Source organism: Dromiciops gliroides, chromosome 4 (assembly GCF_019393635.1).
Source record: "Dromiciops gliroides isolate mDroGli1 chromosome 4, mDroGli1.pri, whole genome shotgun sequence".
In the NCBI taxonomy this organism is placed as follows: Eukaryota; Metazoa; Chordata; class Mammalia; order Microbiotheria; family Microbiotheriidae; genus Dromiciops; species Dromiciops gliroides.
In genome coordinates, this window is record NC_057864.1 from 393,902,863 (window position 1) to 393,929,334 (window position 26,472).

At 36.9% G+C, this 26,472-nt stretch overlaps 1 pseudogene; it reads right to left on the reverse strand.

The window, feature by feature from the left end:
- Positions 1-9,038: 9,038 nt before the first annotated feature.
- LOC122755154 overlaps positions 9,039-26,472 on the reverse strand; it is a 38,750-nt pseudogene continuing 21,316 nt past the window's right edge.

Sequence of the window (26,472 nt, forward strand, 5' to 3'; positions counted from 1 at the left end):
AAAGTGTCTTGCATTTTCCCTAAAGATAAGTTTAGTCGATAGACTAGAACATAATATGCTACTTCATATGCATGATGTAAGTGATTCCTCATAAGAGGTATGATTCCCTAAAATAAAATTCCAGGCAATGAAGCAAAGAAATGATTATTAATGACAGTAATTTCTTTGTTGTTTTTCTTATGAGAAGTACTTTGGTACAGACATTAAATAACTATCATCATGCCTCTGCATTTTAGGCATCTATTAATATTCTGTTTGAGAGCTAGGGAAACAGAAAGACTAAATGACATCCTTAATTAGGCTGATTATGCTTAGTAAGTCATAAGACTTTTAGTTTTCTCCCTGTACTGAAGCAACCTACAAGCTAATTAATGAAAGCTTCATGTGTCTAGCTCTACAGAAAGATTCCTGATGGAGGTGGTAGGGTGGCGGGGGAAGGGGGGGAGAGTTTAACGTTTTGTTTTAATGTATCAGATGTTGATTTCATTTCTCTAAGCCAGACTGGCATGGGAAATGCCAAAGCATGCTTATTGAGCTCATGTCACAATTTACAACAATGTGAATCAGGTCAATTCAATCTATTAATTTATCCTTGTGATGTTGGTGCTGTTTGGAATACCATTTGGAAGGCCTAATATGTATAACACTGTTATCAACCTGTTCTTTATAGTCTCAGCTATGGTGAACCTCAGCTAGCAGCCCTTACACCTAATGTTAGGTTTACATTTCACTTGGAAGTTCTTTTGTGTGTAAGCAATATCCTTTCCTTCCCCAATTTTGCAATTAATCTTCTAAACATTTTTTTATATTGCACGTGGGTGCTATCTATGTCTCTGAGTATGTCTTATAGTTTTCTTGGTTATAATATTTTTAAGCTTATATTTATCATATATAATGTATTTAAGCTTATATTTATCTTGAGGCATATGGGAATGAAGAAAATTAAAGGATATTAACATGACTTTTGCCCTTCCTTTATGAAATATTGATTATGAAATATTAGTTTTCCTCACTCTTTATTTTCATTAACCCTAAATAATAAGGCTAGAGGACTAACTCTGCTTTTGCTATCACTACTGGGAGCAGGCTAAGATGATACCTATATCTATATATATGCATTTATGTGTATATATACACATTTTCTTCATATATTAATCAATTACTATTTGTTGCATGCTGACTGTATGTTTAGTATCTTGCCCAAGATCATACAGCTACTAAGTTTCTAAGGCTGAATTTTAACTCAGGTTTTTCTGACTCCTGATGCAGTGATTTTTGGGGGTGGGGAAGGCATGTATGTCATGGCATTCAGGTAGTCCAGTGATTTTTAAATTTTTTCTCCTCAATCTTTTTTCTAAGTCAGTTATTTTTACTATGAGATACCTTCCATTTTCTTGTCTCCTGATTTGTGTTTAATGTTTCTTGTTGTCTCATGGAATTATTATCTTCTATTTTGTTCCGTTCTTATATTCAGGGAGTATGTTGCTTGGGCAAAGCATTATAACTCTTGTGCTAAGCTTTTAATTGCCTTTCTAATTCTTTCTTCTATCACTCCCATTCCCTTTCTTCTTATTTCTTTAATACTATTTTAAATTTTATTTTTCCCAATTACATATAATTTTTTTAACATTCATTTAAAAAATTTTTGAGTTCCAACTTCTTTCCCTCTCTCAATTTCATCACCCCTCATTGAGAAGACAAACAATTTGATATAGGTTATATATGTGCAGTCTTGCAAATCATTTCCATATTAGTCATGCTATGAAAGAAAACACATACCAAAAAAAGGAAAAATAAAATAAAAATAAAGTTTGCTTTATTTTCATTCAGACTCTGTAAATTCTTTCTTTGGAGGCAGAAAACACTTTTTATCATGTCTTTTGGAATTGTCTTGGACTTTTGTGTTGCTGAGAACAGCTAAGTCATTCACAACTGATCATCATACAATATTAGTTACCATGCACACTCTTATGATTCTGCTTACTTTATTTTGCCTCAGTTCATTGAAGTCTTTCCACATCTTTCTGAAAGCATCCTTTTTGTCATTTCTTATAGCACAATAGTATTCCATAATTTATTTATCTATTGCCCAACTGATGGACATTCTCTCGCTTTCCAATTCTTTGCTACCACAGAAGGAACTACTATAAATATTTTTGTACCTATAGGTCTTTCCCTTCATTTTAATCTCTTTGGAACACAGACATAGTATTAGTATTCCTGGGTCAAAGTGTATGCATGCTTTTGTAGCCCTTTGGACATAGATCTAAATTACCCTCCAGAATGGTTGGATCAGTTTACAACTCCACCAACATGTCCCAGTTTTCCCACATATCCTCCAATATTTGTCTTTTTCCCTTTCTGTTTTATTAGCCAATCTAGTGGTACTTCAGAATTGTTTTAAATTGCATTTCTCTAATGAATAATTATTTGGAACATTTTCTTTCATGTGTCTATAGATAGATTTAATTTCCTCCTCTGAAAACTACCTGTTAATATCTTTTGACAATTTGTCAATTGGGGAATGAATAGTATTCTTAAAAGTTTGACTCAGTTCCCTATATATTTGAGAAACAAGACCTTTATCAGAGAAACTTACTATATTTTTTCCACAGTTATGATTACTGTGTATTCCCCTCCATTCTACTTTTTCCTGGTATATTCTTTTCTCTCTCCTTTTACCTTGTCCTTCCTCAAAAGTGTTTAGCTCCTGACCAGTGCTTTCCTCAATCTTCCCTCTCCTTTCTCATCACCTCTTCCTTTTACTTTCCTGTAGGGTGAGATAGACTTCTGAGTATGTATGTTATTCCCTCCTTAAGCCAATTCTGATAAGAGCAAGGTTAAAGTGTTGTCCAAGCCACACATCTTGTCTTCCCCTCTGTTATAAAAGCTCTTTCACTCCTCTTTTATGTGAGATAACTTCTCCTATTATACCTCTCTATTCTCCCTTTTTCCAGTGCATCCCTTTTTCTTACCCTTTAATTTTATCATCCCATCATAGCCAACTCGCACTCATGCCCTCTGTGTATACTGCTTCAAATTACCCAAATAATGATAAAGTTCTCAGGAGTCACAAGTATCATCTTCCTAGGTAGGAATGCAAATAATTTAACCGTATTGTATCCTTTATGATTTCTCTTTCCTATTTACATATTTATAATTTTCTTGAGTCTTATTTTTGAAAGATAAATTTTCTATTCAGTTCTGGTCTTTTCATCAGGAATGCTTGAAAACCCTCTATTTCATTAAATGTGCCCCCCTCCCCCGAATTATGTGCAGTTTTGCAGGATTGGCTGGTTGTAATCCTAGCACCTTTGCCTTGTGGAATATCCTATTCCAAGCCCTGTAATACTCTAATGTAGAAGCTGTTGAATTTTGTGTTATCTGTCCTGTGACTCCATGATATTTGAATTGTTTCTTTTTGGTATCTTGCAATATTTTCTCTTTAACCAGAGAGCTCTGGATTTGGCTACAGTATTCCTGGGAGTTTTCATTTTGGGAACTCTTTCAGAGCATGATCAGTGGATTCCTTCCATTTTTATTTTACTATCTGGATCTAGGATATCAGCATAATTTTCCATGATCATTTCTTGAAAGCTGATGTCTAGGATCTTTTTCTTTGATCTTGGCTTTAAGGTAGTCCAATAATTCTTAAATTATCTATTCCCAAATAATTTTACAGTTCATTTTTTTTGGCTGGGCAATGAGGGTTAAGTTACTTGCCTAAGGTCACACAGCTAGTAAGTGTCAAGTGTCTGAGACTGGATTTGAACTCGGGTCCTCCTGAATCCAGGGCCATTGCTTTATCCATTGCATCACCTTGCTGCTTCCTGGGTCGATTTTTTTTAATGAGATATTTCACATTTTCTTCTATTTTTTCAATCTTTTGAAACTGATTTATTGTTTCTTGATCCCTCATGGAGTGATTAGCTTCCAAATCAATTGTAATTTTTATGGCTTTGTTTTCTTCAGTGAGCCTTTCCTTTTCATTTGATTTGGCTTATTCTACTTTTAAAGGAGTTATTTCCTTCAGTGAAATTTTGACCCAGAACAATGTATAGGCAATTCAATAAAGTCCTGTATCCAGTGCCAGTAAAGGGTTCACTATAATCTTCTTCTGACCACCTGGGCAATTCCCTTACCTTCTATGGGCTGAAAGCTCCAGAAGCTGCCACCACTGCTGATTCAATCACCCCCAAGGCCTACTGTTGGCATGCTGAAGTATGGCCTGTGCTGACATGCCCTGTGCCAGACTACTGCGCTCCACTCTCACCCCACTGAGAAAGACCTAAGTTGTCAGGCTGGAAAATGATTCCACCCCATAGCTTTCTTGGTTCTGTGGATCCAGAATTTGCTTTGAGGTCTTATTTTAAATTTGTTTGGAGTAGAATTTGGGAGGGCTCAGGGGAGTCCTTGCCTTTATTCTGCCATCTTGACTCTGCCTCCCTCTACCCCCCAACTAATTCTTAAAAACCAAACAAAATAAAACTCTTGCTTCTTTTCTTCCCAGAATTCTAGTTGATTTTATGCCCAAATTGTGCTTTTCTTTAAGGACTTACTTGTAGATATTTTTGAGTCATTCTCTTCTTCTGGGTTTGTGTCTTGAGTGTTCTTGTTACCATGATGTCCATATCACCCAGGGCAGCTAAGTGGCATAGTGATAGAGTTCTGGGCCTAGAGCCAGGAAGACTCATATTCCTGAGTTCAAATAGGGCTCAGATACTTACTAGCTATGTGACCCTGGGCAAGTCACTTAACCCTGTTTGTTTCCTCATCCATAAAATGAGCCAGAAAATGACATGGCAAACCACTCCAGTATCTTTGCTAAGAAAACCCCAAATGGAGTCATGAAGAGTCTGAAATGACTGAAAAACAATAGTCACCATGATGGTAGGATATAAAAAATGTTTTCTTTCAGTCTACTTCCTTACTGTATAGTTAATGTTATGGATGGGATCCTAGCACTTCTGGAAGAAAGTCTGGGTTAATCCTATTGTTGCTTTTCTGAGATATTGAGTGTTGTATGATTCCAGAGTCCTAGGGAAAACTCGGGCTAATGACCTACAAGGTATCTATGCTCCCAAAGCAGTTTTATCCATGTCAGAGTCTACATGTTATCCTCCTTGTCTGAACTCTGCAAGTTCCTGACCTGGGTTTATGTTGGAAGAGGCGTAGATTGCTGCTAGACTCAGTTACTCTTAGCCAATTAAAGAAGGCTTCTGGCTCAGAGGGGCAAAATTGCAATTTTCCCTTTGGTCTGGCATTCAAGTCCTTCTTATTTCTCTGTAGTCACCAGACTATACTAGGACCTGTAACTGAGACCCCATTCTACTCTTAGGGATAGAGCCATACATCTTATCCTTGTTTCTGAATTTACTCTTTTCTCAGTTTACTGCCCATGACCTTTTCTTATCCCTGGGCAGAGGTCCCATCCTAAGTCCTCCCTAGATTTGTGACTTAGGACTGAATAGTGGCAATGAAACTGTCAAATGGTAACTTTTATCTTTGTGGGACCTCAGTATGGGTCTGAGATCTCTTTTTGCCCTGGTGCAAAGCTTCTGTCTTGTGCTGGAGCACTCCTATCTAGACCCCATTACTAGTGTCCACAGGCCAGTCAGCCAAGAGATATTTATTAAGTTCCTTTTATCTACTGGGCACTGTGATAAGCATTGGGGATTCAAATTTAAAAAGATAGTTCCTGCTGTCAAGGAACTTACATTTCATGGGGGAAGATACACAATAGGAGACTGAAAGGTAGGGAGAAGTGAGGCTAAGGTTGCAGAAGAAATCTTGGCACAGGGGTGTGATGGAGTCCAGGTCAAAGAGTAAAGATGATGGGAAATGAAGAGTTAACCTCAGAGCCCTCTTTAAATAGAAGGTTTGGGAGAAATTCTTTGCTCCATATTCTAGCCCTCCAGGCAGAGGCATAGAAGTTACTGAGGATACTGATCATAAGTATCAAAGTTGAAGAATTCTTGTAGGATGATGAGTTCCCTGGTGATGAGAGTACAGTCCAAGGAATTCAGCTGGTGGAGGATGTATCCACATTGTTCACACACCTCTCTATCTCCCTATGCCAACCTGGACTGGAAAACTAACTCATTGTTTTGTTTGTTTTCTTGGATTTCACTAAAAGGATTCAGTCTGGTATCTTATGTTGATTTGTTTGGAGGTTTTTTTTTGGGGGGGAGGGCATAGGAAAAGGGAAGCTAGCTGTTCTTCCTGTTATTCCTCCATCTTGGGCTCATAGGCATTAATTTTTCTTTTTTCTTTTTTTTTTTTTTTTGGTGGGGCAATGAGGGTTAAGTGACTTGCCCAGGGTCACACAGCTAGTAAGTGTCAAGTGTCTGAGGTCAGATTGGAACTCAGGTACTCCTGAATCCAGGGCCAGTGCTTTATCCACTGCACCACCTAGCTGCCCCCCCCCCTTTTTATTTTTTGGTGAGGCAATTGGGGTTAAGTGACTTGCCCAGGGTCACACAGCTAGTAAGTGTCAAGTGTCTGAGGCCGGATTTGAACTCAGGTCCTCCTGAATACAGGGCTGGTGCTCTATCCACTGAGCCACCTAGCTGCCCCGGCATTAATTTTAAAATTTACTCATTACTTCTTCATGCCTACTGGATCTGATTAGGAAATCATCTCTTCTAGTGAATTAAATGTTTTCCTGATGCCATTCACCAGTTTTCACCCAAAAGTGAACAATTGTGCCTCCTTACCTACATGACCAAGATAACTGACTTCTTCTGAGATGATAAATGTAATGTGCACTGAATTCTCCTCTAAGGGTAAAGGAGACTGTCTTATACAAAATTGAGTCATAGACATTTGAATTTACACAGTGAGAGCTAGAAGCCTGAGCTCTCTATATTTCACTTGTGCTTATTCTTATGAAATTGTAATTGATAGAGGATTTGTGAAGTGAGCAAGCTCTATAAAAGTTGTTATTGTTCATTTTCATTTTGTACAGACATTTGATTTCCCAAGAGTGGAGTATTTGATAGCTGCGGATTGGCAGTCAGTAACAGCTTTAGAAATGTTGCCTGGGGTACTTAAAGGTTAGCAGATTTATAATGGTCACACAGCTAGTATGTGTCAGTGGACAGATTTGAATCCAGATTTTCCTGATTCCAAGGCTGGCTTTCTGTTTGGGGATGCTGTCTCTTATATGGTTAATATGGTCATTTTAATAATTAGCATTATTTTAAGTCCTGGCAATTCTACTCTACATATTTAATTTGTCTCATCAATAATAGTGCTTAATCACATTTTTCAGCTGGTTCTCTGAGACAATTCTTGCAATTTGTTGAGAATCAGAATTAGGCATTTAGAAGAAATAGAATCAAACACCTGCTATTCTGCAAAAAACCCCTATGATTGCTGCTACCATCTAGGCTGAAGGATAAGCAGGGAAGTAAAAGTGAGACATGTTATAAACTAGTTCAGATGTGAAAACAGCTGGCTCTGTGTATTCTTTACACAAGACACTAAATTCTAAACACCTGGATTAAAAAAATCAATCTAAAATCAGATAATAGTTTTGGGTGAAAACATTGCTATCACTGATTCACAAGAAGAACCATCAGTCCCAGAAAATAGTAGTAACTTTTACTAATTTTTTTTAAACTTAGGGGGAGGATTAATATGAAGTATGCCATTTTTGCTGCCCATTTTCTTCTCCTATATTTCTTATTAGAATCATACCCTCTAGCTACAGGGGAGGTGGCTGAAAATTCATTATCTTTATTCTCATAAAATTACTTTTCCAGACATTTACCTCCTTCCCTACTTCACCCACACATATTTTCCACCTATACTTTCATTTCAAGTTCAATTTACAGGGCATATATTTAGTTGACAGGGAAGGAAAACTAGCAGAGAAACAGAAAATCTGTAAAGTACAATTTTTAAAAAGGGCATTTGATGTTTTAGCATTTTTCCAGAGTTTATATATTTGATGATGAAACTAATTGAAAATGCAAGCCTTATGAATGTCATTTTTTAAGTTGGAATAATGATCATTTCCCTTAATTATCCCTAACTGTCCATCTCCCTAGTCATATTACTGCATTGGTCTTGCATCCATCATGTACTTTGCTTGAAAATGTTCCCAATGCTTATTTTGCTTTTAAGGTAGCCTGCCTTTTTTCTATTAGGCACTGATAGAATTTGATAAAGTATTCCTTACATTTTGGAATTTGTGCCCTATGTGCTTTACACTCAAATGTGACATAAAAGTGGGGTCTGGAGGGAATTTAAGAGGCTGAAAGTAAATACACAATCACTCAGCTCCTTCCATCTTCCAACTTTGTGCATGATCTTATGACATGATTCATTCTATGACTACCTTCAACACCACTTCCAAATCCCAGGGACCCTCAAAGATATATTATACCACATAATTAGAAAATCATTAATCAAGAGGGTTTGACTAATCAAAAGGATATTAGTAGAGATAGGACAAAAAGCACTTAAGCTTTCAAAAGATGTGCAATGCCTTGTGTCAGAATTTTCAGGGACCAAAATATGTACACATAATCTCTAATAATCTAATTTGAACTTGTGATTTTTTTGAACGGTGATTTTTTTGGTGTAGGCACATTCTATCCAATCAGTGATCAAGACCCCTCTGTGATTTAGTAGGAAATCTTCACGTCCTGTTGTATACAAAACAACAACAACAACCACTTTTTGGCCAGATATTTGGTGATGAGCCTCTCTAAACTTCTCTGATACTCTGACCACCCTAGTATGTGCCTAGATTAATTCAGAGCTTTTCTAATTGCCTTTGGAAACCCAGGGTTGCCTCTATTTTAGTGTATGACTGGCAAAAGACTTTAATGGAATAACAATCTATGATATAAAAGAATGACTCCTCACCCCCTCCACTGAATATAGTGCCTTTATTGATAGTATATAACACAGGGCTCTCTGCTTCTCCTCCTTCACCCTATACTGCAGGGGTGCCTTGGCTAAGAGTTATGTGTGGTTTGTGAGATCATCCACTATGATTTTGGCTGGGGTTGAAGATACATGGGTTTCTACTTTACTCTTTCATTGAACACCACATAGACCATAAATTCTACCAGAGAGTGGCTATAACCATACTCATTGTCATACCAGAGAGTGAGCTTATTAAGGTTATTAAGGGTGATGCCAATCCCAGCATAAAAAGGATAGAGTGGGTGTCACTTTTAAAGTTATAGGATAGAACCTGATCTTCTGTGAAGCCTAGTATGTCTTTTAAGGGCTTTCCTGCTACTTGCTTCAAAACTTTGTTGATATCATACTTGCTAGCTTTCTCTAGGCAGCAGTCAGATCCATGACAGAGATGTTGGGAGTGAGAAAATAGAAGCCATGTTTGTAAGCTTCCCAATCAGTTCAGAGATGACCTTGCCCTCAGCATTAGCAGTACCAATAGAAATAGGGATGGTGTTCTGGGTAGTACTATCACACCACAATTTACCAGAAGGGCCAACTACTATTTTCTAGGTAGCAATAATCACATAGACTGTGGCCATGAGTCCTTTCACAGTGCTAAAGTTGTCATGAATAATGTTGGCCAGGAGTGCCAAGCACTCACTAGGTATTTATTGACAATCACAAGAGAATTATAGTTTTTTCTCATGGTTTACTCCCATCATCAACATAGGGGCTTTAGCAGAAGGGGCAGAGATGATTGTGTGCTCAGCTCCATCACTGTGCCCCTTGATAGCAAATGGGTGGATTGGTCCATGATGATGGCATGATGACACTTTCTGAAGGGTAACAATTGGCCTTTTTCCAATACTGTTTAATGAGGATTACTTAGGCCATTAAACTAACCAACAAATGAGCCGCATGGAAGGGATGCTCTTATTGATAATTTAGCTCCACTAATATAAAGGAGTTGAAAACCTGGAAAAGGCTTTAGGGATTTGTTGTTCACCCACCTATAGTAAAACCAGGGGTGTTGGTGGTTTAGGAAAGGACAACTGGCCTCAGGGATTAATATTTTTTCCTTTATGTGATTTTTCTGGCTCAGATATTACTCTGCCTTGTATCTAATAATGTGTATAGGTGAACAGAGGAAGATTTGTAGTTGACAAACTGGAGATCCTGAACCCCAGATCCCTTTGAAGTTCATTTGGAGAGTACCATGGATGGTGAATTAAATGCAGTTTTACCACTGAAGACTAAAATCAGGAAACAAACATAATGCAGACCTTAAGCTAGAGTCTGGTTATTTATGGAGAGGCTGATATAGGAACAAGGAAGTTCAATTTAAAAAATAGAGTATACTAGATGAAAGACCTTTTAGCTAAGGCTTGGAGGAACTAGGTACTCTTCAGTGAAAAAATAGGGAAAGTTTCTCCTCCTGCTCCTAAAGATTTTGCATGTCCTTTGGATGATTAGAAGGGCTGGTGCTTTTCTGAAAGATCTATTAAAAAAAGAACTATTGAAAGCCTGGGAACTATGAACTGAAAAAGTTTGACAGAGCCTCATCTTTTCATTAGGAAAAGATAAACAAGATTGTTTAGTTCAAAGCTTCTTAAACTGTGGGTCACAACCCCATATGGGGTCACATAACTGAATATGGGAGTCCCAAAAAAATTGGCAACAGTAAAAGGTTATATATGCCTATTTTATATACCTGAGGGTACTTAAAACTTTCTTGGACAAAGAGGGGTTGTAAGTGGAAAACGTTTAAGAAGCCTTGGTCTAGGTGAAGCCAGAAGCTGGAGGGATGCGATGGCTGAATTTGTTTCCTCTATGTTTCCCTCTAATCATGGGCTTCTGCCATGTATTCTCTATGTGAATGTCTCTCCACATATGTCTCTGACATATTTCTAATCTTATATTTATGAGAGTGTTCCCAAGATCTATGATAGAAATTTTTTTATTGCTACTTTTCTTACTTTGCTGTTTAATTAAAAAATGATCATAGGTTTAGACAAATTGTATCCTTTGGCTGACAAATAAGGGTAAACTATGGTTTTGAGAATACTGTAAATTCAAAGAACCTTGTTTAGTGACCCAGTCTGTGAGTTGGGGTATGCCCCAGCTGCTAGACATTGCTTAGACCAAATGAAACTACTAGTAGCTTCCTGCAGTATAGTCTTTGTATTCATGAAGAATTACAGGATTTTCATCGATTTTTAATTGTTCGTATATATGTATGCTACATTATTGATTATTGATGGTTTCTCTATAAAATCAAGAAGTTCTTCATAGTTTGCTCAGAAAGTTCGAACAAATCCTTTGTGCCCTTGACAATTTGATGTTATAGTGGGATTTAATGGCAAACACATACTTCTATGTTTATATGGGACAAAAAGACAGCTGATGAGATGGTTGTACTTGTATATTTGGCAAATAGGCAATTAGGCACTGATTCTCCCTCCTGGGTCCTGCTTGTAAACAGAGTGATTGAAGTAACTTCAGGTGTTATTTGAAGAGCCCTAGCTTTAAAGCAATCTGCATTAGCTTATTCCCTACAAAGGAATCAGGGGCAAGGAAGAAGCAGATCATCTTAATATGGAGTGAAATTTATTATATCACAATTTGGCAAAAGAAAGTCTTTACATAAAATTCAAGACATTTGGTCTAAGTGTTACAAAGCTAAATCTCAGTAACAGTAATATGGCCAAACTAGGCATTCTCTTGGGGCCCCGCAATAGTCTAGGTTTCCTCTCTAGAGTTAGCTAAAAAGGTTTTTATGTTTCTCCTACCTTGGTTCCTGCTACAGAGTTGGAATTAGGCCAATTAATAGAACCTTTACCCCCAGCTTCTAGTATATAACTACAAGTAGACATTTGTGTGGTTCCTGGCAGAATCTTATCTGGGAATAAGGGGAACCCATTTTATATTTGCTCCTTTGCATCATTCCCTCTTACTCTACTATTCCCTACCTTGAGTAACTGGTTGCTCTCATAGTATACTCTCATATCCCTCAGTGGCTTCCCTTGCATGGGGTAACTTGGATAGGTATTCATACAGATTCTGGCCTGTGATTACAGCTTTTATGATCACTTCTAAGGCTCATTGTGGTCAAAGCACATTTCTCATTCAGTTCATTAAGAAGAGAGCTCATGAATGTTTTATTGCTCCAGGCCTGTGAATCAGGCTGTATCCTTATGAATAAAAGAAGTGAATACACTTGTTTCCTGCCCCAACCACCATCCTTATAGCAGAGGTCTCAATTTCAAAATCAAATAATTTTTAAGTGCTGACCTTTGAACTGTTGTCACTTGTCTCTGATCTTGCACATTATAGTCATAAAATCAAAACTTCTTTGAGAAAAGGAATATATTGAAGTAAGAGATGAAAGTAAGGTACTCTGCCACATAACAATCAGGATAATGTCTGAACTCTGAATTGACTCCATACTTTGCCTGCAACAATAGCTTCTGTTCTTTTTTGAATAAGTTGATTGAGAAATATATACTCAAATCCTTATGTAGTGCTTCATGAGATCACACATCTACAGCTGGAAATGACCTCAAACATCATCTAGTCCAACTCCTTCACTTTTTACTTGATGGAACTGAGGCCTCTGGGGATTAAATGATTTCCCTAAAGTCACTAGAAAGTTTCAGAGGCAGGATCAGACCCCAATTCTTCCTAACTTTAAACCAAGCGAGTACTCTGTCCTCCACACTGTGCTGATTTTTCAGTCAGTGCTTTTTCTATTATGCCAGATATTGGCAAGAAGGAAATCCTAGGCTTTCACAGTCTTTGCTAGTGGAGCACAAGCTCTCACATGTCCTATTATTGATGAGTGAAATGAGCAGAATCAGGAGAACAATGTCAGTAATAATAACAACATTGTAAATAAAAATAACCCCAAATGGGGTCACAAAGAGTTGAACACAACTGAAACAATGACAAAAATACCATAAACTTGAAAGACCTAAATCCTCTGAATAATGCAGTGACCACTGTGATTTCAGAGGACCAATGTTGACAAATATTACTCACCTCCTGACAGTGAGGCAATGAACTCAAGAAGAAGAATGAGACATACATATTTTTAACATGGCCAGTGCAGAAATTTGTTTTGTGTGACTATATGTATTTGTTACAATGGTTTTCTTCCCCCTCCCCTTCCCCCTCTCCCTTCACCATCACTTCCTCCATTCCTCCTTCTCTTCCTCTTCCTCCCCACCACCACCACCACCACCACCACCACCACCACTACTACTACTACTACTACTACTACTACTACTACTATTACTACTACAACTTCTTCTTTTACTACTATTATTACTACAACTTCTTCATCTTTGTCTCTCTCTTCCTCCTTTTCCTTGTCCTCCTCCAATGGGAGATGTTGGGAAGAAGAGAAAATAAATGTTTATAAATTTTTAAGTTTCAAAAGAAATCTGGGGGCAGCTAGGTGGCATAGTAGTAAAGCACTCGCCCTGGATTCAGGAGGACCTGAGTTCAAATCCGGCTTCAGACATTTGACACTTACTAGCTGTGTGACCCTGGGCAAGTCACTTAACCCTCATTGCCATGCAAAAACAAAAAAAGAAAAAGAAAGAAATCTGCCAGTAAGTCTACAAATAACAATCAAAAAAATCTTTTAGTAGAGGCACAGTGACATACCATACTAAGTCAAGTTCATTGAGAAGGTAATCACTAGGTGATTTTAAAAAAACTTTTTGTCCACAGTAACTTATAAATTCTACCTAGTAAGTCAAACAAAAGTTATAATTATTGATTAGTAAAGGGAGTACCCATGCTGATGAAATCATGCATCCTTAAATTTTTTGTCTAGATCTATGAAAGGAAGTATGGGTTAGTGGAAAGAAGTTGCTTCTCAAAGTCAGTAAGATCTGTGTTCAAATCCTGCTTCTGACATAATTGCTATATGAAAAAGAGGAAGTCACTCAACCTTTCAGTGTTCCAGGAAACTTTATAAGATTGTATATATACCTGGCACTCTGGAAATCATAATTTTACATCCATGAAGTATTTATGTTATTTAATATGTGGGATAATAGGTCCTAACTACTATTATGGAGATTCTTATCCTATTGCTTATGTTTGTGTCTTTCCCAAATAATTAGCAGAAAAGAGATCCAGAAGCAATGACCTCTCCAAACATGATTCAAATTCAAAGTAAATTTAATTAATTAATAAGATTATAATGAAGAATCTTCCTTTTGGTACAGATCCCTTTTTTGCGTGTGTGAGGCAACTGGGGGTAAGTGACTTGCTGAGGGTCACACAGCTAGTAATTTGTCAAGTGTCTGAAGCCAGATTTGAACTCAGGTCCTCCTGAGTCCAGGGTTGGTGTTCTATCCACTGTGCCACCTAGCTGCCCTGATCCCTTTTTAAAAAAAAATATGTATCCAGCAATGATATGTCATGTTAAACTAAATAACACAAAAATGACTGGAGAGTAAAATGATATGTGACAGGTGATTAATCTGCCATCATGGATTATTGGTCTTTGGTGCCTTGGAATAAAAAACTAAATTGAATGATTTAACATAGAAAAATAACTTTTACTCCTAATATTTTATGGAAGCATTCATTTGTGCAGTTATATGATTCATATAAATCTATTAAGTAAATGTGAGTTAGATATTAGTAGTAGATATTCATAGATACAAGCAAATTCTGGTAAAGGAAGCAATGAAAGGGGAGTCAGAAACTTTCTAGTCCTAGCTTTGTTATTAATCAACTCTGTGACCTTGGGTAGAACACTTTAATGTCTTTGTCTCTGTTTCCTCAACTATAAAATACATAGTTAATACTGCCCTACCTAGGGTGTTGTGTAAAAGTCAGTAAAAAAAAAAGTAATTTGAAAAAGCATAAAAATGGAAGGATTTTTTTTATTAATTTCTATAGCAAATAGTCCTTCAATGGAAAAATATATCTTACACAGGGACATGAAATTTATTATAGCATTTTAGATGCAAAAAAGCGATTTAATTTTTCATTGGCAGTAAATGAATGGACAAGATACCTTTCATTTAAAAAACCTCATCTAATGCCATTTAAATGGGAATATCATGTTTAAATACATACATGCTTTCACTAAGGTGACACTAGGTGAACTATTTTACCTAACCACCACTTGAGTCTCTATGTGAAGGGAGAAGGCTTTTTAAAGTGTGTTTAAATCACTGGGTAATGGAGGGGTGATCAGTTACATAAACAAAAATCATTACGTTGCCTTTGTAGTTTGAGTTATAGCTCAACAATGGTCTGGGATGCAGGATCATAAGATTTAGAGCTAGAAGTGACCTTGGACCTCAGTACATCCCTAAACATCTTGTAGATGAGGAAACTGAGATGAAGAAAATCATAGTAATATGCTCCAGGTCATAGAGATACTAAGCAGCTAAGTTAGTATTTAACTATAGATCTTCTGACTCTGGTTCAAGTGGTATGTTTTAAATTTCCCTTCCTGTTATTTTCTTTGGTGATTCACCTGATCTTCATTTCTCCATTCAGTAACAGAAATTATTTCTTAAACCAGTGGTTCTCAATATTTTATCAGTGGCTGACCTCTTAAGCAAAACTGTGGGACAACTTTCACAAGAAAATCTCTTAAAATTTTAAGTGTCAACTGTAAAAGATACCGAATAACATAATAATAATTTGAAACTAATGCACGCAATTTAAAAAGCCATTCTATTTTATTTCATATCTAACTACTTAGGAGGATGGGATTATATGCTCTGAGTAACTGTTTTACAATTGGACACAGAACTTAATGTAATATCTTAGCTTGTAAGATACTTAACAATAAATTTCTTTATCCCATTTATTTGGATAAGGCTGCATTTAGATAGATTATTTCAGTTCTCCACATTTGAATTTAACAAATTCAAGAGTTTTGTTTTGAAATATGTTGTATTTTTATATATCTTTGTAACTTTGATAGCTCTATGGAGCTATTTTTTTAAAATGGGTAACATAATGCATAATTCAAGATCACTAGAAGATACAGATTGGAGCTAGCTATTGTAATTTGTCTCATCTGTATTTAGAATTTAGTACTTGAAATAGCTAGTTCAATATTTGTTTCCTTCTTAGAGCTCAGTTATCATTTGACTCTTGCATAAGGATGAATGCTAAGGGCAGGAAAAAGGTCCTTTTTTAGATGTGTGTGGAGTGAAGACCAAAGATAGAAGAAGGAAAGGGTTCCTGCTAAGGGGAAGTGATGATTAGATTACAACATCAGAGAATCTCAGAATTAGAAGGAACTCATGGGCTATGTTGTACAGTCTGTACCAGACCAATACTCTACAAATTAGACATCTAATTTTTGCTTGAAGACTTCTATTTAATGGAAACTCACTACCTTTCCAAAGCAGCACTTTCCACTTTAAGATAGTTCTAATTTTTAGGATGTTTATCTTTATATTTTGTCCAGATCTACACCTCAGCAACTTCATTTAATTGCTTCTAGTTCTACTCTGCAGTGCCAATAAAAACAAATATATTTATTCTTACATGAAAACCCTCCAAATCCTTGCAAACATCTCTTATCTTCCTCTCTAGGTCTTTTCTTCTTAATACTAAACATTTTTACTTCCTTCAACTAGTCATGGGATAGAAGCCAACAATATCTCTATGATCTTAGGTTACATCAAAAAAGGGCATAGGAAAGTCATAGTCTTTCTGTGCTCTGCCTTGGTCATATTATACCTGGAGTTTTGTGTATGTATTTTAAGAAGGGTATGGATTAATTGGAAAGAATCAAGAGAAAGACAACTGGGATGGAGGAAATAATGTGAGAATTGAATGAAACAGCTGGGGATGTTAGATTGGACAACATGTATGAATGATAGTGATGTTTAAATATTTAAAGCTTTTCATTTAAAACAGGGGTTTTATCCCTATATGTCTTTGAGCTGCAAGACAGGCATTGGAGCAATTGGTAGAAGTTTGAAAGGAATATTTAAGTTTGGTGTATCCAATCCTAAGAATGAGAGCTGTCTGAGAGGGAAATGAGCTACTTTAAGAAGTAAAGGATTGGGGACAGCTAGGTGGCACAGTGGATGAAGCACCAGCCCTGGATTCAGGAGGACCTGAGTTCAGATCCGGCCTCAGAAACTTGACGCTTACTAGCTGTGTGACACTGGGCAAGTCACTTAACCCCCATTGCCCTGCCAAAAAAAAAAAAAAAAAAGAAGTAAAGGATTTGTCCTTTCTAGACATCTTTTTTTGAAAGTTGGATGAATAATAAATGGGAATGTTGGCTGTGTGAGACACTGTCAAGTATGGGCTGAATTAGATGCCTTTGAGTTCTCTTTCAACAGGAAAATTCTGTTATTGGGGGTGAGGAATTCTTAATATGTATCTGTTTGTGTGTGTGTGTGTGTGTGTGTGTGTGTGTAGGATCAGTATGAACAAAAGTCCAAAAGTAGAAGTGAAGTTTTATAGTCATTCATTGGGATATTGTTAATTCTGTGAATTTAGCCAGGCATTGAACTCAAGTTCATTCTTACATAATTTTTAGGCACCATTTTGTTTTTTAATATTTTGAAAATCATGACAGTTTTCTTTCTTCAGAGAGGGACAATAAGGAAGGTAAAGGCCTTTGAGCCATTTTTGTCCTATCTTTTTTCAGATCATTGATCATTCTTCATGACAAAAAAAAAGAGGCAAAATTAGAATTGAAGAGATCCACCTCTTAGTTTTTGTTGGTAATGATGATCCTATCCACCCTAAGCAACAGCACTGCCCCTTCTTTTATCTTTCATTTGTCCCTTAAATAGGTAAAACTCTAAAAATGGTTGATAGTGAGGAGTCAGAAGTATATGACTTTCATTTTGTTTCTCTTCTCCACTTTCAATAAATCTTCAAAATGGAATGAATAGAATAAACTTATTATTAGTATATAGACATAGAAGACAAGTGAAAAGAAGGTAAGAAAAACTTTGAAGCATCAGGTCTAGATTGATTACCCAAGAGAGTTGGTAGATATGGCTATGCATTTCCTTTAGTGATGTTTTAAAAATCATAGTTAATGTAAAAGGAGCAAAAAAGTGAATAAATATTATTGTAATGAATGCCAGAGAGAGGAGTCCTCAATTAGGAAAATCAGATTGATTTTGATTCTTGGAAAAATTCTAGGATGTATTATTAAATGGAAACTTTTGAGAATTCAGAAAGGCAAGTGGTAGTCAAGGAAATTCACCATGGATTCATCACAAACAGGTCACTCCAAATTGGTCTTAATTTCATTTTTGACAATGTTATACTTGTATATCAGGCCAAGGGAGTCAATATAGTATATTTAGATTTTTAACAAGGCATTTCTACAGTATCTTGTGCTATTTTTAAGAAAGAGGCAACTGATCTACTGGGAAAGAGAATATGATGGTTTCAAAATTAGTTATATGATTAGCTCTAGAGTGTTGATTAATGGATCAGTGTTGAAGGCAGAAGAGAGTCGAGCTTTAGCTAGGGGCTGTGTAAGCAGCAACATATTTCCCAGTTTCTGGGATCTTCTGCTCTGGCTCTATGCTTCCCACTTCACCACCTACCCACTTTGTAACCATGAGGGAACAGGCCTTCTCTTTTGCCAAGGATTTCCTGGCTGGTGGCATCACAGATGCTCTCTCAACAAGCTGGGTAGCACTCAATGAGAGAGTCAATTTATTGATATAGGAGCAGCACACGAGGAAAGAAACACTGGTGATAAGGAATTTTGAGGCATAATGGATTGTGTGGTCATATTCCAAAGGAGCAAGGATTTTATTTCTGGTTTAGTAACTTGAATGCCATCAGATATTTCTCCATGGAGGAGAGTGGAGAACTTAACTTTGAAGATAAGTATAAACAGCTATCTTATGATATGACTGGAGAGGTATGCACAGTTTGCGAGGTATTGTGGTGATATTGACCCTGTTGGTACAGCTAGAGCCATTTGACTTTGCTTTGTTTACCCTTGGATTTTGGGAAGTCTGTCACTGAGAGAATTCAAAGGTCTCAGAGACTATCTTGTGAAAATTACCAAATATAGCTAATGTGATTGTTAATGCCTGTACTCCTTGCTACTGGAGAGATTGAGGCTGGTGGATTTGTTGAGATTGGGAGTTTTGAACTATAGGAGGTCTAGAGCTGATCAGGTATCCATGATATATCTAACAATAAATAGTGAGCACCTGGGAGCTGGAGGCTATAATGTTGCTAGAGGAGTGAAATAACCCAGGTCAGAATTGGAGTACATCAAAGTTTCTGTGTCAATCAACAAGAAAATTGGGCATATGTGGAGACTGCACTTCCAGATTGGGGAAGATAAGGAGATTGTTTAAAAAAAAGGTAAGAAAAGAAAATCACCAAGTCTTATGGAATCCATCGTGTATCAAGGTATCAATATCTCAGGACAAGGTGTTATTATCTATAGAACAGAAAGCTTAGAAATCTATGATGTAGAAAAAGGCATAGTCTCATATCCTAAGAACACTTATATAGTAATAAGTTGAATGATTGCACATTCAGCAGCTGCAGTGGCAAGTATCATGTCTTATTGCTTCAGTTACAGCAAGGTAGTGAAGGTGTGAGGGAGCTGATATTATGCACACTAAGACAAAGCACTTCAGGGGGAAGATTTCTGAAGATAAAAGTGACAAAGCATTCTCCAAGAGTGCCTGGTTCAGGGTTTTTAGAGGCATATTTGGAGCATTCATAATTTTCCTATAAAACTCTCCAAAAATTTTGTTCTTTGCCCTGTTCTGGACAATATTTTTATCAACGATTTAGGACAAAGGCCTGGATAATGATATGCAAGATACAAAAAAACCCCCAGCTCTTCCCTTACTCAGGTCTTTTTGTATGTTTACAAAACAAAAGGGGGCAGCTAGGGGGCATAGTGGATTAAGCACCAGCCCTGGATTCAGGAGGATCTGAGTTCAAATCCAGCCTGACACTTGACACTTACGAGCTGTGTTACTTAACCCTCATCACCCAGCCAAAAATAAAAGAAAACAAACAAACAAAAACCCACAAACAAACAAAAGAAAACAGTGAAACAACTGGGGAGGGAATTACAATGCACCTAAGAGGGTATTTTTGAATAAAGCAGCACACATCCATATCTTGCTTATCATCTTCCAGACCATGGTATTGCTTATCAGTGTACCAGGGTCATGCTTGGCCACACCACATTCCTGAAGTGTGAGGCAGAGTTTTTTTCCCCTTGACACAGTTTAAAGATTCCTTGGGGGTTGTGGTCTTTGGGTTTCTTGGGGTCCCACTACAAAATGACTTACTTTATGCTTTACAACAGCAGAACCAGCATGTGATCTCAGGTCCTTTAACTCTAAAGCTAGTGTTCATTACATGATGTCTAGATAAATTATGTCACAGGGCTAACACTGATTAATCATCTACTATGGACCATCTAAGAGTACTATGATGACAAAAGAAAAAAATATATATATCTTGCCCTCAAGATGCTCACATTTGATCAGATGTTTTTTCTACATTGACTAAATGAACATATTGTGCTTAGCTGAAATGTGGTGCAAAGTGATCAAGTTTGTTGTGTGTGCTTCTCTGCCATCATGTAGGTCACAGTATGAGAAAAGCGTGTTAAACAATTTGCCACTGGCTATTGGTTGATTAAACTAGGGCTCCCCTTTTCCCAAAGGCGAAAGGACATGCTGATAGAAACAGCTCAAGTAAATTGGTGAATATCTGTGAGTGGAGATCCTGAATATAAAGTAATTCTATTACCCTGCATTTAGCCTTATCTGACTTATTCAAGATTGGTTCCTTTAGAAAAGGCTCCACTTCCTTTATCTTCTCAATATAAAATTGCACAGTCTTTAAAAGCTATAGACCATCCATCATTTGGACTAGTATTGTCTGCAAAGATTTGAACTTCAGGGAGCAGTACATATTCAGTCTCATTTCACTAGGTCAGACAGAGACACAGAACCATCAGGGGGCAACAAGGTAGATCAAGCTATTCAAATGTCTTCCTTTACCTTCACCATATGACAGTATTCACATGGTTTGTAAGATTATTCAATGAATCTTGTAGTTAGATCAATTTAGTATGAGACTTTGTCTATGTTTTTTACAATTTACTGAAGCACACCAGCAAACAGGATTAGGGGTAAATGACATAATACTTTCAAAGCAGTTTGAGAAGCCATTTAGAGTAATTTATGGTTTTATTATTTGTGAATCTCTTAAAGTAAAAATGAAGCATTAAGAAAGAGTTATAGGAAATTTTAATCTTCATTCATTCCCCTATTTCTATGATAAAAACAAACAATTAAGGTGGGTCCCACACACCTACTGGAAAATAACTCTCTTAAAGGTCATTTATTCATGGTGACATCAGATTTGTAATGGTATATTCTTCAAATTAATTTAGAAGTGAAGTACACTTATGTAATATTAATGTATTTTCTTTAAGATTCAGGCAGATTGCCTGACATTTAACTTTTAGAGCCATAATGACTAAGCCTGGCTTAAAAGTTTTACTCTAGTTATGATATGGCACAGATTAGTTGTCTCTGGTCATGCTATACAGTGGACTGTTTCACCAAAGAAGGATGTGTATTAGCAATTCAAAGATCTAGATTCTATATCTAGATTCAGAACTAGAAGGAACACCAGGAGTCATCTAGACCAAGGCTTCTTAAGCTTTTTTCACTGGAGCCCCCTTTTCATGGTAGAAAATTTTATATGATCCTGGATATATAGGTATATAAAAATAGATATACATAAACTTACTGTTGTCAAATTTTTCTCAACCCCCAAAATCAGTTGTGACCCATATTTCAAGAAGTTTTGATCTAATCCAATCCCCACATTTTATAGATGATGAAACTGAGAAGTAACTTGCCTAAAGAACACATAAGTGTGTAGAGGTTGAGAAAAATTTGGCAACAGTAAAAGGTAAATACACAAGTATTAAGCATTAGAAGCAGGAATCTAAATCAACTTCTCTGATTTCAGAGACTGTATTCTTTCTACAGCACCATGTTACCTACTTAGTTCTAGGCCTAGATATGATGTTAACTAGCTGTAGATGAGAGATTTTCACCTCCCTGGGCCTTATCTTCTCTATTTATAGAATGAGGAAGTTGCACTAACCAATATTTAAGTCTCCTTTCAACTCTCCAATAACTTGAAGATTATTCTTATCTCCCAATGAGGAAGTAATGGGGTAAAGCTGAGGGGACTCAACCCACTTCTTCATACTTGTACAAGATTAAGTGAAAGATAATCTAGCTTTCCTAATTTTTGCTTACTTTAGTTTTTACCTTGTTAATGTGTTTTCCTCAGCTAATTTAAATCATCTTAGATTCTTAATTTCATTGGTTGCAAGTATAAAATATTATGAATCTAGTGCTAATTCCTAATCATAGAAAATTCTTTCCCCAGAAAACTGACCATGCTCTGTGACTCCAGTGGTTTCATTTTACTTTAGGGATGTAATATGAGCTTCTCTATTTGTGATTTAAAGCCCTTTAAAATCTTGCCCCAACAGCTAGGTGGCACAGTGGATGGAGCACCAGCCCTGGAGTCAGGAGGACCTGAGTTCAAATCCAGCCTCAGACACTTAACAATTACTAGCTGTATGACCCTAGGCAAGTCATTTAGCCCCAATTGCCTCACCAACCCCCCCCCCCAAATCCTTGCCCCAACATTCCTTCCTAGTCTTATTACACATTATATATTTCATGTATATTACCTTCTAGTCAAACTAGTCTTATTGCTGGTTCTCATATGTGACTACTCATTTTACATTTCTGTATCTTTGCATCACCTGTTCTTCATTTCTGGAATACATTCCCTCCTGATCTCTGTCATTTGGAATCTCTAGTTTTCTTTAGAGTTTAGGTCAAGTACCACCTTTGAGTCTCCTGACCTCAGTTGCTGGTGCCTTCCCTTACAAAATGGTCCTGTATTGATTCTATTTATATGGGTTTATATGTATTGTCTTCCTTGGCTAGATTGTAAGCTCCTTGAGGGTAGTATAAAATCAAAAACTGATTTAAATTATATTTTTAAGACAGTCAAGCTGGTATAGGTTAATACGCTCCCCATGCCTTGTGAGTCTAAAGGCTTTAGCTTTGTAACTTAGCCTTTCAACTATATTCTGGAGAAATTTGCCTAATGGTTAAGCTTTTGTCTTGTAATTACCTCCACCTTTTTACTCTGGTAACCTTCAGTCATTTAAATCTCAATTCTATTATTTTAATTCATGTCTTTCTCCATCTTTGTAACCTCACTCACCACCTACTCAATCCAAATTCTAGTTGATTCAACCAAAGAAGCTGCAGAGGATTCCCGTTGTCTGCAGCCAAATTCTATCTCTTGAGGATTATTCCTAACTCCCAATGAGGAAGTAATGGAGAGGAGCTGAGCTGAATCAACTCATTTCCTCATTAAAATGTTAACCAGTCAGGATTGTCTTACCTTTGCCTGAGTAGGTCCAAATGATATACTGTCAGGCCAATCAGAAGGGAGACACACCCAGGTTTAAAAGATGCTGGGGCAGCTCTCACTCAGGGTCTTTGTTCATTGAGAGATTCCATTGACCCAATTGTTGACTTCTAGCCTGACTAATAAATTGAATATGTTTGGCCTATTGTCTCTCAGTTTACCTTAATTTTCAGACATAACATCAGGAATTATTTCCTTTTTGTTATTGACTCCTCTATACCCAGCATAGTCCCTGGCAGATAGTAAGTGTTTAATAAATGCTTGTTGCTTGCTGATTTATGGATAATTGTAGGTGAACATAGGGGGAGATTGTTAAGAAATGGTCAGTGCTTCTTTACTTCCTATATAACTGCGTGTACTTCTAGTCCTATTCCTGTGGTTCAAGGTAGCTTCTGTCCTTGACAGGGCATCTGCTACTCAGCATGTCATTTGGTTTTGTTTCATTCTGTGTATTTTTGAGGCCATCTAAAACTTTTGTACAATGTAAGCCAACTTTCTGAACTTTAGGCAGGTCTCTGTGTCATTTTGAATCCTTATCACTCTCAAAATCGTCTGCATCATTTCAAATTTCTGGTTCATGCAGCTTCTTTTGATCACAGGATCATTGGCCTAGAGGTTCAAAGAACTTAGAGGTCATCTAGCCCAACCCTCTCATTTTACACATGAGGAAACTGAGGGTAAGAGAGAAGTTAAATGAATTGCCCAGATCACCATAAAATGACTGTTTGGACTAGTTGGTTCTTCTCTGTCCTCCACAAGGCTCCAATTGGTTGAAATTCTACTCTGGCAGGCATCATTTTAGCACTGGTACTTGGGCATAATTGCTGATTTTATTGCCCTCTTCCCTGCCCACCATGTCCATCCCAACTTTCGAAAACTCTAGAGGCACTCAGAAGGAAAATGCCTTTAATGGGAAGATCAGTTCCCTAACTTTGTCCTTATTTTAGCTCATGTCCCAGTCAATGTTACTTCTCTTACAGTCCCTTTTCCAAGCAGATCTTGTAGAACACATAACTTCCTACAGGCAATACTGGAAGGGCATAAGCATTTATATAAGACCTGTTATGTGCCAGGCACTGTGATGAGCACTTTAACAAGTATTATATCTTTTGATCTTAAGAACTCCACAAGGTAGGTGTTATTACCTCCATTTTATAGTCGAGGAAACTGAGGCAAAGAGAAGTTAATGAACTGCCAATAGTGACACATATAATCAGTAGATACAGGCTGGATTTGAAGTCAGTTCTTTCTGATACCAGGGCTAGTGCTCTATCCATTGTGTCACCAGTTGCCTGGGGGAAAGAAAGGTTCCCTTCAATCAATTGAAAGGTGTTTGTTGTTCAGTCACACCCTATTTTTCATGACCACATTTTGGGTTTTCTTGGCAAAGATTCTAGAGTGGTTTGCCATTTTCTTCTCCAGCTCATTTTACAGATGAGGAAACTGAGGCAAACAGGGTTTGTGACTTGCCCAGCTAGACACAGATGGTAAGTGTTTGAGTCTAGATTTGAACTATTCTTGACTTCAGGCCTGGTGCTCTACCCACTGAACCACTTAGTTGCTGATTAAGCCTTATTATGTGCCACACACTATGCTAGATGCTGGAGATATGTTATAACAATCAATGAAAATAATAGCTTTTTAGCAGAAGTCATTTTTCTTTGTGTGTAGATATTCACCTTACATAATGCAAAAATAAAAAATGTAAATTGTCTCCATTTGCAACTCAGCTAAAATTTATCCACATGAATCCATTCCTTTTCTGTATGCATTTCTGCTTAGTGGATACTATCATGCTTTACTTTCTTATTCATGTGTGGATATATTAATTTTGTTTTTGCATGAATATAAAGAAAAACAGGAAAGCCAGTTTAACTGGACCTTGGCCTACATGAAGTAATATATAAGAAAGCTGGAAAAGTAGGTTTCTGCTATTTTGTGAAGAGCTTGAGATGATAACCAGAGGAGCTAATACTTTATTCTAGAGATGACAGGGAAACACTAGAATTAATTTTGGAGGGTAGGGATGTGCTTAGACCTGGAGTTTTAGCAAACCATTGTGGCACCTGTGTGGAGGATGAATTGAATTGGGGTAGAGACTTGAGGCAAGGAAGCCAAGTAGGAGGTAATTATAATAGGTGACAAGTGATGACCTAAACTAAAGCAGAGGCTATGTAAATAGGCTGAAGGAGAAATGCAAAAGACGTGGAAGTAGAAGTAACAAGATGGACTGCTGCTTGACATGTGATGTGAGTGAAATTAAGAAATGGAGAATGAAATCAAGATGGTGGACCTGGGTGCCTGGAAGGAAGTGATGCCTTCAATAGAAAAATGGAAGTTTGGAAAAGGAATTATTTTGAAGGGGAAAATAATGTAATAAAATCTGTAATGTACTCTTCCATCTTTCCTCACTTCCCAGGGGCCAGGGCCCTGCAAAGGCTATCTGCCATAGGCTCACAAGATAATCTGTAGATCATTGGGTGAGTATGATCAGGGGAGAAGGACAAATATTTCCTATGGCATCTGTGTAGCTTCCTAGTTTGTGATAGGATATAGTCTTTTTTTTTAAACCAAATTAACCAAAGGTTTATCTATTTTTAATTTTTTTTTCATAAAACTAGCTCTTAGTGTTATTTATTAATTCTAGTTTTCTTACTTTCAATTTTATTAATCTCTCCTTTGATTTTCAGAATTTCTAATTCAGTATTTAATTGGGGATTGTTTTTGTTCTAGCTTTTTTAGTTGCATGCCCAATTCATTGATCTCTTCTTTCTTTATTTTATTCATTTGAGAATTTAGAGATATAAAATTTCCCCTAAGCACTGCTTTGGCTGCATCCCATAAGTTTTGGTATGTTGTCTGATTTGTGTCATTCTCTTGGATGAAGTTATTGATTGTTTCTATGATTTGTTGTTTGATCCACTCATTCTTTAGGATGATATTATTTAGTTTCTAATTAATTTTCAGTCTATCTTTCCATGGCTCTTTATTACATGTAATTTTATTGCATTATGATCTGAAAAGGATGCATTTACTATTTCTGCATTTCTGCATTTG